At 31.8% G+C, this 17,056-nt stretch overlaps 1 non-coding gene across 1 annotated transcript; it reads left to right on the top strand.

Moving 5' to 3' along the window:
• Window positions 1-16,983: 16,983 nt before the first annotated feature.
• Trnaf-gaa lies at window positions 16,984-17,056 on the top strand. The gene has a single exon. It is a non-coding gene; the product is annotated as a tRNA-Phe (tRNA).

Raw genomic sequence — 17,056 nt, forward strand, 5'->3', positions numbered from 1 at the left:
CTTCATCAGTCAACTAACAAGAAAGAACATATTCAATATCGGATTACGGTAGAAAGAATTGGAATAACTTTTAAATATTTAAATTATTCCCACTTATAAAAGTAACTACACGATTTTTCCAGAATAAAAGACATTTCACAGAAATGTTTCTATTGATGACGAAAAGACTAGCTTTTTTTAAATCAAGAGCGCACTCGGTCTAGTATATGACATTATTGGCATTTGCAGATTACATTCCCGTACAAAAATTATTATATAATCTATTGATTTTTTCTTTGCAACAATTTTTAATTGTATATTTTTATTTTTTCGCGAACACTTGAAGTGGCTTAACGGAGCACCCGTGTTTCGCGGACCACGAATTGAAAACCATGGGTCTAGAACCCTGGTAAATTTTAGTTTTAAATTATGCCGCTACGGCGAACAGCGCCAGTTTCGAGTCGTAGTTACGCGTGGGTCTTTCTTTCCGGAAGTATTTCTAAAAGAAATTTTTACAATTGTAACGAGTAATAGAACGGACGCTCCCATAAATTAAACGTTACCATTCAACATATTGATGAAAATTATTAAAATAAAACAATTAAAAACACTCAAAATTTACGACACTTTCGTCGAGTAGGGAGAGAAATTCCCTACTCGGAAGCAATAATTAATTGTTATTAAATAGAACTTTCTAATGGCTTGGAAATAATAATAGATTTTTAAAGTAATTTTACGTAAGACGCGAAATATACGTAATGTTACATAAACGATTACTACCGACGGAGATGCAACAAATACAAAATGGCGGCGGCGCAAGCGCAGAAGCATTAGTTTTTTGTTTTATTTTTTTTAAAGGTAGCAAGATGGCGGACGACAGTGTTTATTGTGGAACTTGGAAGGTGAGAAGCTTCTCGAATTAGTCTCTTCGTCCTCCTAAATTTCGAGAGTTATGGACTCGTAGAAATTTTAAGACTTGCCTTAGCGATCGCGAGATGTCGATGGTACAATTTACGATCGAATTTTTTATTTTTATTTATTTTTATTTTTTACGTCGGGCATTTTCGGCGTTAACCTTTAAAAGTGTATCTTTAAAATTTGAAATTTTAAAGCTACGAAAGCATTTACGACGGTTCTTTATGCTCTTTGTACACGTCAATCGAAATCGATATCGATGGATATTATTGAAATAAAGTTTGTTTACGTTTTACGTTTGCTAATTTTTATTTCGTGTCGATTTCAGTTTTTTTATTTGTTTAAACATTCCGGCGTTATAATTTAAATATAATCGGTCTAAGTAAATCGATAGCTGTGATTTTTTTTTCTTAAACTTAATTATGTAAACAGCAGAGCCGGCCCTACCATAGGGCGAACGGAGCAGCCGTTCCAGGCGCTAAGTCTTAGGGGGCGCCTCAGTGGTAAAGAAAATTAAAGGGTATAAATTAGGGGCAACCAAGGGGGCGCCATAATAGGATCTCGCTCCATCCTAAAACTTGCCTCGGGCCGACACTGGTAAACAGTTAACCGTGTGATTGTGTCGTATTGACGAAATTTCAAACGGTAACATCACCGTGTCGTGCTGTGAAATTTCGTTTGGCATCAAAAATGACTCCTCTTGTTTATGGTTTTGGTGTAATTCCAATACAGTGTGTTCGATTTTTAAAAATGTTCGGATAATCCGAGCAGTTCTCTACACAAACTCTAAACAAACATTGATTTTATGGCTTAAATCGCGTACTTGGTAATGTTTTGCCTGAAAAATACGAAATTTATATTTTCCTATGTGAATATAAACGCATAAATGAGAAATTAGAATGCAAATTAAGCATTTGGATAGATAAGTGTCGTTAATGCGTGTAATATTACGAAATGATTTTGCTAGTCGATTGTGTGATAATTATTTCAATTATTTAGCTAAAAAGTGTTTCGATTATATTTGGTTTGAGCGCGGTCTTCGTTTTCCGGATGGTGGATTTGCTCGTTTGTCGGAAAACCGGTGCCATCCGTTCCGATTTCGTGTGCCCCTTGTAAATTCTCTTTGGGTTTGTTATTGCCGGGGAATCGAAAGACGTTTCGTTGCATCGTGGATCCATTCTTGGACTGGCTGGAAGGGAATTTGTCACCGGCGTGCTGTCGGGATGGTGCGATGGATGCGCCGGTGACGAATCTGTTTGTCCGGCCCTCCTGACTGATGGAGTGGCGTCGTTGACTGTTGTGGTATAATGTTATCTTGTGGGCTCGTCTCTGCCACTTTGCTTTATGTGAGACGTGATTGTTGATGCGGCATTCGTTCTTCTGTGGACTGGTCGTCGGGCAAATTGATCGGTACACCTTTGGCAGCAGGCAAAGTTTAAATGGTGCTGATGTCGAAGGTTGAAAGCAATGGAGGTGATCTACTGCGAATTGCCCTATCCGCACCCGAAGAGGGCTTGTCGACCAGGTCAAAAATGTTAGCATTACTTGGCTTACTGTTAAAGGTGCGTCGGTTAATTTTTCCAAGTAATCGCAGTGGCTAGTTTGTCCTTAAGCCGATTATCTGTGGTTTTTTTTTAACAAATGGCATAACTAAAAAACCAAGTGTTTTTTAGTTATGCCATTTGTTAAAATCTGTATTATGGAATACTCTTGCTAATCTGGCCTCTCGATTATCTGACATATCCCGATGTGATAACCTATGTGCTTCTATTTCTTTGAAAATGTTAGTCATGTTCCTGTGCTGTTTTCCAATTTACTCGAGTTATGCTTTCATATATGGTATTATGTGTTGATGTGTTGTATTACTGTTTGCCTGCCTCCTTAAAGAATCTGTATTGGAGGATGACTGTCATGTTGTTTGTTGTCTGTAGGCAGGCTATAGTCCTGTATGTACTCTTGGTAATCTGATAACTTAGGAATGGTTGGATTAGCAAGAATCTAGTGTATATAGGTTTGGCATAGAAACTGTGATAGTAAAATTTTGGATCATACATGTGAAAATTTTATTTGATTTGAAAAGTAAAATTTGAAATGATAGCTAAGTTTTATATGGTATTAAGGTATACTTTATTTTGAATATTATTAAAATACTACTATTGCTTGTAGATCTGTGATATCAGCAGGGTATTTTCAAAACTGAAAATTACAACACTATCAGATGTTTTGTCTTTTTCAACACACACCCAACATTCTGATTATTGGGTGTTTCCATCCAGCCAGGTTTGGTCTGTCAGGTTTTCTTTTGCCATATCTAGTGTACTAGTCAGTGACTTTCAAAGTTTATCTGTTGTTATTCATATTAACTTTAATATTTAATGATAGTCTTTAACTACATAAAAAGTAGTAGTTAACTACTATAAAAGGCAATGTAATTTAACTACTAGTTACGTACTGTACATAGTTACTTTTTTTTTAAGAATAGTTGAAACTGCTAGTTAACTACATTAAAATTGCTCAGAAATAGAAAAACAAAATGTTAGTCCTGATTAACATAACACTTTTCATTTAATTCTTATTATTTAACATTTTCATTTTTTTTACAAGTGTCATATTTTTCATTTGACATTCTGCTTTATCTAGGTGTTAAAATTTGTCCTGACAAGGAACATATTAAATATGTTCCTTGTCAGGACAAACTATTTTTACATATAATTGTTGTTTTGTAATATTCTACAATTTTGTAAATTGTATATGTGTAATTTTAAATTCTATGTGCATGCAGGACAAATGATTTGTAAAAATGTTAGTTCCTATTTGGATTCTACTTTTTTAAATTCAATTAAAACAATTGAATTTAAAAAAGTAATTTTTGTTCTCTATGAACAATTTTGCCTGAAGAGGACAGTTATATACTATTGAAAGTACTTGTAAAATCAGGGCCGGCCAATGGGAGGTGCGGCGGATGCTATGCACCGGGGCCCTGCAATTGAGGGGGACCCCAACATTATCAAGAATGCACATGAAAACTTGACAATATTCCTATTGTCAGTATGACGAAAAGTACATTTTATCATAAACATTATTATTGTAGATCTCTGAATTTCGACAATCTTCAAACTAATTCTCGATGATGTGAGTGTTTAGTTTTTGTTATTTGATTCAGGGAACTCCCGAGGATCCCCACCTAAATTGGACTTTTTAGAAAAAAATCTCAATACTATATAGCCCGCGTTAAGAAATGAAAATAATACTGTGGCTGTCGGCCATATAAAATTATATGTATATTTGTATATAGTTGTAGTTTTAATGTTTCTTTTATAATTTCTTCTATTTCTTTTTGTCTGTCTTATTTCTGGAACTTTCAGTGATGACCGTTATTTTCTCTGGGTAGGATTAGCCGTTCTAAGAACCAAAGAGAACTGTTATAACTGATCTGTTGTAACTTGATCTAAGTGTCAGGTCAAAGGTAGAAATTCCTACATACTTTTTGAATGTCTGAGGGAGTTCTTGTGTAGTCATTACCCCTGTCAGTTGTATTCAAGAGTGAATAAAGTTAATTGTTAATTAACTATGTGTTTTTATGTGAAACAGTGTCGAAAACAAAATTGATATAAAAAGAACAATAGGCGATGGGGTGACTTGGGAAAAGCAATGAGCGGAATTGGCACTTTTTGGACCTGACGCCGAAGGAATGAAATGTGCCAGGGAAGAGATCAGAGTGAAATCTCTGTAAGAAAGATGAGATAGGAGAATTTGTTCAGAAGGACAGAAGGGACGACATCCTAAGAAGGAGTCTTAAGGAGCCTCCTAGAAGCTGTGAGAGTTCAAGAGTTCAGCACGAGAAAGAACGATGTGTCTACTCACAGAGTTGGAGAGGAAGGCTGATATTCGAAGAAGCCTGAGAACAGAAAGAGAAACTAATAAAAATCGTGAGTACAGGGGCTAACATCGCCAAGAAGACATCCTACCCAAGGCACACACCGACTGAGTATAAAGAAATCCCGGGTGACTCAATTCTATTTTTCTGACTTCTTATCTTTCTATTTCTCTTCTTATTTCCCTAGATATAAGTTAGTTTTAAGGTAGATGTAAGTTAGGTATTAAGTACGTGGCTAGATCAAATTGGTTGTTATGCACCTTTCTTGGGGGGTAATATATCCATTGTTTGCGAAGGAATTAAGTGTTTTTTGTATGGTTTTTGTATTGTATAATATTACAAACAGTTGGGATCAAGCATATAGTATTTTGATAATTCATACTATAAAACATCTAATCATGTCCATGCCAAGGAAATATCCCTCTGGATGTCGAAAAAGAAAATTAGCAGAAAAGAAAAAGTAGAAAAGCTAAATTTCAAGAAATCACAAGTAGATCTGTTTTCTTGACTACGAAGTAATTCCAGCAATGAAATTGTTTCAACTTCAGAGGTTACAATTCAAGCTTCAACTGGAGAAGAAAGTTCCGCACAAACTACACAGTCTTGCAATGAAAATGTTGAAACTGAAATTTGTTGAAGAACCATATGTTTATACAAATATGATTGAATCAGAAAATAACATCGAAAATGACAATAACAAATATGATCGAGTGAATATAAGTGATCCAGGTTTATGGCCAAGTAAGCCAAGTAACTGATAAGTTTCGAATGTTTTGTGTTAAAACTGGACCTGTACAACACAAAGGAGTTTTTGCTAAGAATGCTGAAGGTAGATCATTTTCCACTATGTACTGCTATAAAAAAATGCCAAATGGTAAAACCCAGCTTCGCAGCTGGTTAATTTATTCAAAAACGCAAGACTCGGTATATTGTTTTTGTTGTATACTATTTTCCAAAAGAAGAGGAAATGAACAATCTACACAGTTTATAGGTGGCTATAGTAACTGGAGAAAGCTGTCAACTGTAATTCAAGATCATGAGCATTCTGTCACTTTAATTCATTTATTGCTTGGAAAGAATTACTAAAATGACTAAATTTATGTTTGACTATTGATAAAACTAATCAAGTTAATATAAATAAGGAAACAGAACGACTTAAATTACTATTTCAAAGAATTATAGATGTGATTCTATTTTTAGCATGTAATAATCTTCCACTTCGAGGAATGCCTAATAATGGAAATATTTTAAGTTTAATCAAATTATTAAGTAAATACGACTCTGTGCTAATGGATCATATAAACGGAATAAAAAATTTGAAAAATAGAATTGTGCATCATTTAGCACATAAATCACAAGAACAAATTATTTCTGCGTTAGGAGATGAAGTCCTTAACAAAATTAAATGATATAAAAGCAGCAACATACTATAGTATCCAAATGGATTGTACTCCTGATATTTCCCATAAGGAACATACTTCAATTATTATTAGGTATGTAAATTTTGAAGAGAAAAGATTAATTATAAATGAGTCATTTATAAGGTTTATTGAAGCAACTGATGTGACTGGAGAAGGACTAGCAAAAACTCTATTGAAAACATTAAGTGAGCTTGATTTAGATATTATGAATTGTAGAGGGCAGGGATATGACAACGGTAGCAATATGAAAGGGAAATATAAAGGTGTACAATCTAGAATAATTGCTCTAAACCCTCATGCAATATATGTGCCTTGCCTATCAGACTTTTAATTTATTAATTTGTGATGCCACTTCCAGCAGTATATATTGTAAAAATTTTTTTGGGATATTGCAATGTTTATATTGCTTATTTTCTGCATCTAATGTTTAATAGTATGGTTTGCAATGTTGTCTAAAATCAACGCTATCAATATACTATTTCAAGCAAAAACAATTATTCTTAAGTCGGCTTTTAATTTAGTCAATAAAATTAAAACTGAAATCCAAAATTTAACACATTTTTAGACAAAGCAAAAGTGCTAGCACGTAATTTGAATATTTCAGAACATTTTCCTGAAAAACGAATACGAAAAAGAAAAAGGTTATACAGTAGAAGCTCGAAANCATATAAACGGAATAAAAAATTTGAAAAATAGAATTGTGCATCATTTAGCACATAAATCACAAGAACAAATTATTTCTGCGTTAGGAGATGAAGTCCTTAACAAAATTAAAGACGATATAAAAGCAGCAACATACTGTAGTATCCAAATGGATTGTACTCCTGATATTTCCCATAAGGAACATACTTCAATTATTATTAGGTATGTAAATTTTGAAGAGAAAAAATTAATTATAAATGAGTCATTTATAAGGTTTATTGAAGCAACTGATGTGACTGGAGAAGGACTAGCAAAAACTCTATTGAAAACATAAAGTGAGCTTGATTTAGATATTATGAATTGTAGAGGGCAGGGATACAACAACGGTAGCAACATGAAAGGGAAACATAAAGGTGTACAATCTAGAATAATTGCTCTAAACCCTCATGCAATATATGTGCCTTGCATATCACACTCTTTTAATTTATTAATTTGTGATGCCACTTCCAGCAGTATAAATTGTAAAAATTTTTTTGGGATATTGCAACGTTTATATTGCTTATTTTCTGCATCTAATGTTTAATAGTATGGTTTTCAATGTTGTCTAAAATCAACGCTATCAATATACTATTTCAAGCAAAAACAATTATTCTTGAGTTGGCTTTTAATTTAGTCAATAAAATTTTTAGACGAAGCAAAAGTGTTAGCACGTAATTTGAACATTTCAGAACATTTTCCTGAAAAACGAATACGAAAAAGAAAAAGGTTATATTCCGAAATAGCAGAAGATGAAGTTATAGAAAACCTGGTAGAGGAATTTAGATGTTATTTTTTTAACACTCTAATTGATACTGTTATTGTACAAATAGAAGATAGATTTAAAAGTATACCAAATATTATTTCTGATTTCAAATTAATCACTGATATAAAACCCTTAGGAAAGCATGAATTAGAAAAATGTTCCAAAAACTTTGTAAAGTTTTATAACAAAGATGTAGATGAAAACCTAATCCAGGAAATTGGTTTGCTACGGGATTTGATTTTGAATGAAAGGGATGTAAATAACACACAAGATATATTGCAATACATACTAAAAAATAATTATAATGAATTATTTCTAAATGTATTAACTGTGTTAAAACTTTTCTTTACATTGCCAGTTACTATAGCAAGTGCTGAGCGCTCTTTCAGCAAATTAAAATTAATAAAGAATTATCTTCGGTCCAGCATTTGTGCAGAACGCTTAAATGCACTTGCTATATTAAGCATCGAAACAGAAATTGCAAAAAATTGTAATTTATTTGAAGTAATTAATGTATTAGCAAGAACAAAATCATGCTTTAAATAAACATGCATTAATATATGTTCGTGTTTGTAATTTATTTTATTTTACAAAAATTTAGGGCCCAAATAGTTTCTTGCATGTGGGTCCCTTTATAGAGAAGGCCAGCCCTGTGTAAAATAAATATTTTTATGTAATGCCGACAGATTGGTGTACATTACAGTATCTTTCTCTAAAAATATGTTCCACTGCACACTATTGATGAGGACAGTGTTGTATTTTAAAAATCATTCTTTACATGCCAGTAGTTGTTTAACATATGCAAACTAGAATAGGATTGGATTGATGGTTTAATTCTAAGTTCTGAAAATTTTATCATTCTTTGCACCTGGAGATAAAATTGTTGTTATCCCTCAGGCTGTAAGGGGAAAATGTACATCAAAACTAGTCAAATAACTTTTCCTTTAGCCAATTTTATCTTGAATTGAATTAGCCAATTATGACTGATTTCATGTTTATAGAGTTAAGGCAACACAATACAATGGTGATCTGCCAATGGAGATATTTCCCAGAAAGACTTTTACGACAAACTGGCCCCTATTTAGGTTTTAGATATATGAAGAAAACCTGAAAAACTTCATGCAATCAGCCCATTGGTGAGTTACAAATATGTGACCAACTATGATCAGTGCTTTCAGCCACTGCGTTGGCACTGGTGAACCACACTAATGCTAATGTTGTTTTCTAAATTTTCAACTTTACATGAATATTCCTTCCAAGAATTTTATTAAATTTTTAAAGAGTAGAGTAATAAGTAGTAACTCAATGCAAGTACAAAACAAAATAAAAATAAACTTACATAATAAGCCATGTATTTTCTGACACATGTGCATGGCAAAATGTAGAGTTATCTAATTGGTTATTTTTGTTTGAATTTGACTTTTATCAACTGGCAGTAAAAAAATTTGAAATGTTACAATTGCTCAAAGTAAAACAGTTGAATTGATCTTCATAAAAATCAAGATGTGTTTGCTCTACTCAACACAATAGATTATGGTAAGGCAAATAATATTATAGTGAATTAAAAGGAAAAGTAGAGTAATTAAAATTAAAGTTAAGTATGTACTTTAATTACATCAGTTGTTAACTATTGCCCATCTTTATTGATATTCAATATTAAAAATTGAATGTATATTATTGTAACATTGTCACAATGCCAAAGCTACAATTTTTATTCATCTTTTAATTAAAAAAATCATGACTTTCTGTCCAGACTGGAAATTCATATATAATTAATCATGCGCTCCAGCTCTTTGATTTTCATCTACCTAACTCCATTCTCGAGATTAATGAAGGACAAGCAACAGTGGGAATGTATTGATCTGCAATATGAAAATTGCAACCCAACAATAAAGTATGTTATTGCAAAATATGATATGTCAATAATAACTTCAATTACTCTTTAAAAGATGCATTTCTTACATTATGTTTGACTATAATATGATGTTCTTCAATCTTTCAATTATGATTTTGAACTTATTGTATGTTACTATGTATTTTTATTATTTAATTGCATTTTATAACTTAATATCCATTCAATTTTAAGATCAATTTGTATAAATGATATATCTTTCATCTATACTTATTTTATATATTTTACTGATTTACATTCAAAAGGCATTACTACAGCCGTTGGTGTTCCTATCTAAATCCACAATTGGACTAAAACTTTTTGGTTGTGTTGGTCCTGCCCTCAAACTACTCCAAACTAAATTTCAGCTTCAAACTTGCACACACTGCAGTGCAAAAATTCAAAAACTTTATGTGGGTTTTTCCAGATATCTTGAACAAGTCTTTGCAGATTTTGATCATATAAAAATTAAATGATACAACTACATAATGGCTATGTCCACTATTTTTTACAGATTTTTGCATGCATGTTTACTATGTGAAATAACCAAAACAAGAATTGTTCAAATTTTTGTGTCCCTTAGTAGAGTTTTTTAAAAGTGGAAAAATGTCCTGTCTGAGAGTACAACACCCAATCTATATGTCTGCAAAGTTTAATTTATTTTGATGTGAACATACTGAGAATAATTAGCAATAAAGTATATATTTAGTTTTCCATAGGATATTATGGCGTTTCCATTGAAACTTTGTATTGTTTAAAATTGATATGTTAGTTGGATCAAACACCAATTCAGAGCCCTCTAAATTTGGCATTTGATCTGAATAACACAGCAGTTTTAAACAGTTTCAATGGGAAAGCCATTATTGATCAAAGCAAAGCATAGCTCTCTTCATAGAGTTCTGGTTTTAATTAGTAATTCAACATTCCATAAAGGAATTTTTATTAAGAATGTTAGTGAACCTGATGTAGACCTATAAATCAGACTGAAAACGTTTGTTTTTATATTTATATATTTTCTGGAAAGAGAAAAATTTCTTGTGTACTTTATTTTATAGCTCTCTTAGCAATGACTTTGACATTTGTTTAATGGTTAACTTTTCTCAAACTGCTTAACCAGTTCAAATCAATTTTTGCATACAAATAGAATCTATTTTAGTTTAGGTTATGATGCAAACAGCATCTTAAAATTTGATCCATGACAAGATATATATAAGGTCAAAATTTACAATGTTAGGTCTATGAGTGAAACTGTGCCAAACTGTGCACTTGTGAAACTTTAATTGATCTCTTCTGTTACATTTAAATGTATTGATTTTTCTCAGGTTTTTCGTTTTCATTTATAATGGACAGATTATCTGAAATTTCGTTGATTTATATTTTGTAATATATTTAAACATCCCTAGAAACTTTGTAAATTATAGTTTAGGCTAAATTCTTTTGGGAAGTAGGCTAAATTTGAATTGATAGGTAATATCAGGCTACCCTTTGATTTTTAGTAGTAAATTTGTTCTGCCAAAACTAAACTCTAATTACATATTAATTGAAAGAGGGTTTTCAATTGTCCAGCTTAATTTGAGTAAGTAGCTGGGGATAAAAATGGGAATTGCAACTGCTATATAGTGGATTATCAAGAGATTTTCTTTTTAGATATTGCAGGCCTGTTTATAATGTAATCCTCATAGTACTGTGCAGTGTTGGTGGAAATAAATCTTGAACAGGTATTTTTAAATTGTAGATTGTAATTAATGTCAATTTCTCTGTGAATTTGTTCTACAACAGATATCTATATATTTTTATGTATGGCTGATGAGGGTCTTGTGTATTGAAACGCATACCAGTAATAAAGTTGCATTCCGATGGTAGAAGTGTCATTTTAATGTTACCAGTAGCAGTGTGATAAGTCTTCGTTATCTCTACTATAATATTTGAGATATTAGTCTCAACAATTTTCAAGACAAGAAGCTCCTTTATAAGATGTCATGTATGTAAACTGCCAGGAGATAACCCACATCAAATTCAGGTCAAACGTATTGGGGGCTGCCTGGTCAGGCAATCCCCATACATTTGACCTTTGTCTCCAATCTCAGTCATGCACTAGCTGTGGCTATGTTTGAACATGTACACATAATGTTGCATTTTGTATAGTAATAAAGCATTAGTTATATATATTCAACAAGGTAGTCATTTTATTCTATGGATATAGCAGTTGGTGACAAGGATAAAAATGAGTGAGCTTATGGAATTAATTTCAACTCTAAATGTGTTTATGAAGAAACTACAGAGTCAGCTGGTGGAGATGAAACCAGAACTATCGGTTCAACGAGTCCTTCAAATGCAAGCCCTAACCTTTAAAACTTATGACGAAACTTCTGAAACCTTTGAAAACTCTTCTCGATGACTGGATAACTTTTTCAAAATCAAAGGACTAACCAGAATAGATACAATTACTAAAGAAGCTAAAGTAATGATTTTAATCAATTGTCTCAGACCGAAGAATTATCAGCTACTGACCAATCTAAATGGCACCAGGAAATACCCTCTAGGCAAACATTTGCTGAGTTAATGAAATTACTACAAAATCACCTAACACCAAAATGAAATATCCTAACAGCACAGCACAAATTTTTGTCTAGAGTACAGCATAATGGTGAGTCCATTTCAACTTACATGACTTTATTAAAACAACTCTCAAAAACCACAGATTTCAAGTCTAGTTCTAACAGTGCCAACTATAAATCCATCATAGATCTATTGTTAAGAGTGCAATTCATGCGTGGTTTACGAGATTCTGATATTCGTGAGAAAATTCTACAACAAACCAACCTAATCTTTGAACAGATGCTAGAAATTGCATTAGCCATAGAACCTTCTAAAATTGAAAATGATGAAGTACCTGTACATAAAAATGTTCATAAAATCACATAAATTACTCATCAAACAAAACTATGCTCACATCCTCAAACAAATATGTCCCAGTACATATGAGTTTGAAGCTGAAATTTGGTGTAGAGTATGGTAGTTTGGAACCACCAAAAATGTTTTGGTCTAATTGTAATTTAGATGGGAAGACCATAGCCTATGGTAATGCTCTTTGTCATTTATTAATTTTCTCTCCTTTAATTAATTTTTGAATTTTTATGCCTATGCTGCTAACAAGGAGACCATTAGAAATGGCTTCCTCCAGTTTTGCTGAGATATATAGGCCTAGTGGTACTATATATCTCAAACTCAGTATATACTATATACTATTCCATCTAGTAATTCATGGTAAAGCCAGCCACTCAAAGCAGTTTTCAATAATTTGTAATAAAAATGAGTTTAAAATTTTCTATGTTTCTTATGTGAATGCAGCTGATTTTGAAACTAACCTCCAATTTTTACCCGTTTTTTTTTTTTTTTTAAAGAAAAACTTTTATTTCTGTTTTGTGGCTGGTTTAGAAATTTATAACAATCATTATCAAAAGAGCAGAAAAATACACAAGATTAATATAATACTTAGCTAATTTTTCTAAAAAGATGGACTTAGCCATTTTTGAAACTATACTCCCCATATGCTAACTGCAGCATAACTGAGTGGATAAGATGTTTGACTGCTGTACTACTACTATAATGTATTGTGCAGGTTTGAGTCTTACTTTTTTTATATGCTTTTCATTAACTTACTCTGTAGACTGTATGTCCAGATAAAGCAACTCAATTTTCACCCACTTTCTAATTTCCAGCCAGTTGAAACTTTTCATGCATATGTATTCCAGATGCTGATACATTTTTCACAGTTACAAACAATTTTAGTACTTACCAAAAAATTAAAATTTGTAAAATTCTAATAACAGATATTGCTACATATAGGGCAAACCCTTTTCCCTTTTTTAGTCATACCATCTACATAAAATCTTGTAACTCAATTTTCCACTCACTTCTCATTTAAATGCTAAACAAGAAGAATTTCAATAGTTCAGTGTTACATATATAAAACTANCTTTTTGTGGCAATCATTTTTCATTTACCCCTGCGGATATCATCCCTCAGATACTCGCAGATTCCACACTTCTAGTAGGACTTTCTGTAGGAACTAGATTCTGTTTAAGTATTAGAAACATGAAGAAAACCTAGAACACTGCATGGTGACCAGCCCAATGGTAGTTGGTCATTGGTTAGGCATGAACCAATGACCAACTACTAGTGTTCAGTGGTTTTATTTATTTGGCCACTGGTGGGCTTGATTTGTGTCAATGTATGGAGACTTGGGACACCCTGTATAAGAAAATGTTATTTGGGATGAATTTTTCAAATAGCCCAATATTTTGTAAATTCACAAATCACATAGCCCAATATTTTGTAAATTTTCACTGCCTCCCTATCGTAGTGATTCTTTGTAGCCAGGCAATTAATGGAACTGTTGCAGTACACATATGGCAAACCATTGCCTCTTTTTAGTTGTACTGTTTACATCAAATCTTGTAACTCAATTTTTCACCCACTTCCCAATTAAATGCTAAAACAAGAAGTTAATTCAGTGTTACATATATAAAACTAAAAGGTAGAAAATAAGAAATATAAAAAGAAAGTTTTAAAGAAATGCTTTTTATTCACATAAATATATTAAAAAGTAAAAAAATAAATTTTCTTAAGCTTTCACAGTATTCTTGGCATTATGTGGCCAAAAATAAAGCATGGGGCATTAATGTTTAGAAATATTCTTAGTTACACTTTCTATAAAATTTTATGGGCTTTCATGAGTATTCCACACTTTTATTTTTGATTGCATAATAATAAAAATACTGTGATACTTTTTATCATCAAACACATCAATTTCAAGAGTTGTTGAAAGATTTAAATGCATTATTTTTTAAATTTTTTGTGTGGCTTATCACCTTTTGCACCCAAGCCATTCAATTTTATTGGATAATAGCAGCTGCTATTTTCATTTTGCTTAATGATTATAGTAAATATCTGCAAGCAATTAGTTTTTCTCAAACTTTGAAATTATTTTTGTGTAGATTTTAAAATAATTTTTATTGCAAAATTTTATTTCTGATGATTTACAATTTTATGAAATTTCACCAATGAATTCCACATCACAAAATGTGAAAATGTATAATCAATGGATTGTGATACCAAACACATCAGTGGCGTGCCGTCCATGGAAGCTGTGGAAGCACAAAATCGCCACTTCCCTTGTGTTTTCTAAAATATAAATACATATTGTGCAGTTATTTTCANTTTAAAAAAAACACTTTTTATTTACATAAATGTACTAAAAAATAAAAAAATAAATTCTCTTTAGCTTTTGCCATATTCTTGATATCATGCAACCAAAAAATAAAAGCATGGGCAGTCATGGGATGTCCATAAAAATTTATGTAACTAAGAATATTTCTTAACATGAATGCTCCATGCTTTTATTTTTGGTTGTGGTAATACCAAGAATATTGTGATAGAAGAAAATTTAATTTTTACTTTTTAGTGTGTTTAAGTGAATAAAAAAGTGTTTCCTTAAAACTTTTCATATATTTTTTATTTTTTTGTATTGTTTCAACAATTTGTATTCTATATTTTGTTTTAAAATATAACTTTTAATTGCTTTAAGATTATGTAAATTTATTAATTTTTATATTTTATTTTTATTTAAAACACAATCTTTTTATGAAAAATGAATATTCATTTATAAAACAATAATTAAAAACTTTTTAATATAATTATTTATTCAGGAATAAAAACAACAGCAAACTTACTGCCAGAAGACATCGATTTTTTACTTCTCCCGAGATTAAATAAGTTATTTTCTTATCTTTCTATGAATAAAATGAAATGTATTTCATGAATTAGTGAATTTATAAACGTTGTATCTGTGAGAAATATGTTAATTCTTTTGTTTCATATTTATTCATATATTATCATTATATTACTATATATACATGGATTTATAAATATGTATTAGCATGTTTTAATTTCTGCAATAAATTTTGTTCTGACGTATTTGAAAATCGTTGATATTTTTAAAGTCTAGTTCATTTTCCACAGTGTCATAAGTAGGCAGGTGCAACATGTGCACCCGCACACGGTCCACTTGGAAGGGGGCCAAAAATGCATGTATTTGTTTTATTATTTTCCCAAACCTAATTAATTAAGAGGCCTAAATGCAAATTCTTGCACAGGGCACAGGAATGGCTAGTTAAGGCACTGATTTTCCATGTAGTACATGCTTAAGACATTTTAAATAAAAATATAAAGATTTGTTTTATAATGTTTGAAAGGCAAAGTACAAAGTATATTAAGGTCAGGAACTGTCTGAGGTTTGGAAAGATTCAAGTATTTGGACTTATTCATGGATCATGATGCGAATAGCCAGAGAGGGAGGTCAGACATAGAATACAGGTTGGCTGACTGGTTTCCATCAATGTACTCATTCTCTGACCATATTCTACTATTCAAAACGGCCAAAATCGATCAAATAAATTGGTACATGAATAATAAACAACGAGCAAAAATTATTGAGACATCACAATGTCAGACTGCAATTTTTAACCATATTTTTTAAATATTTAAAATACATGCTTTCAATCTCCAATTAGTAGTGTCTTGTCCCTGGTATATCAAACTTTTCCTGATAACAACAGCCATGCTGGTCATCCATGTAACTCTATTCTGGAGAAAGTTTTTGAATTGAAATCTTGCAAATACCAATACCGTTCTTGAGATTAAGGAAGGACAGACAGACGAAGGATGACAGTGCAAATTTATAGGTCTACAATTTTTACTCTCCTGTTATGTATAACAGAGGGAAAGTATGGCAATCAGTCAAAAAATAACCCGCCAAATTTTTATATTTTTGGACTCGGGATCTTGAAACGTCGAGAAATGCAAAAAAAATTCAGGGTTTTTTTTGTATGTATGAATTTTGGTGTGTGTATGGGGGGGTACCATTTTGTTCATCTCTTTGAAGCTTAATAACTCCTGTGCTTTTTGTTGAAAATTTCTGAAATTTTGTAGAGAGGTTTGCTTATTAGGTGGATTGATGCTATTAAATTTTGGTGGTTAACGGTCAAGGAGGTGAGATGATAAAGGGGGTCGTGTGTCTCCAGTAGGGTCGAATTTATTGACGATTTTACTCGCATTATCATTTTACAACTTTTTACAAAACCCTCAAAATTTAGCTTCTTGCCATTTTATAATAGTTAAAAGTATAAAAAGTTTTTAAATAAAATATCAACAGATGCGCCACCAAATGTTGCCGAGAAAGTTAAGCAACTCGTTGCTGGATTTTTTTCAAGTTTTAGCTCACTAAAATTTATTTTTGATTCATTGGAAACCATTGTGATATACGTCATTTTCATTCTACTGCGCGACATTTATAGTCTCGAATAGACTTCATTCATTTGGCACTTTTGCAAGGGGAGTGGTCATTACTATCTAACATCAATATTAAGTAAAATATGAAAAGAGCGCGAAGTAAGCCGAAATAGCTCAGTTGGGAGAGCGTTAGACTGAAGATCTAAAGGTCCCTGGTTCAATCCCGGGTTTCGGCA

The sequence above is a fragment of the Centruroides sculpturatus genome, unplaced genomic scaffold (genome assembly GCF_000671375.1).
Source record: "Centruroides sculpturatus isolate CEXI.00-Female unplaced genomic scaffold, Cexi_2.0 scaffold746, whole genome shotgun sequence".
Classification (NCBI taxonomy): Eukaryota; Metazoa; Arthropoda; class Arachnida; order Scorpiones; family Buthidae; genus Centruroides; species Centruroides sculpturatus.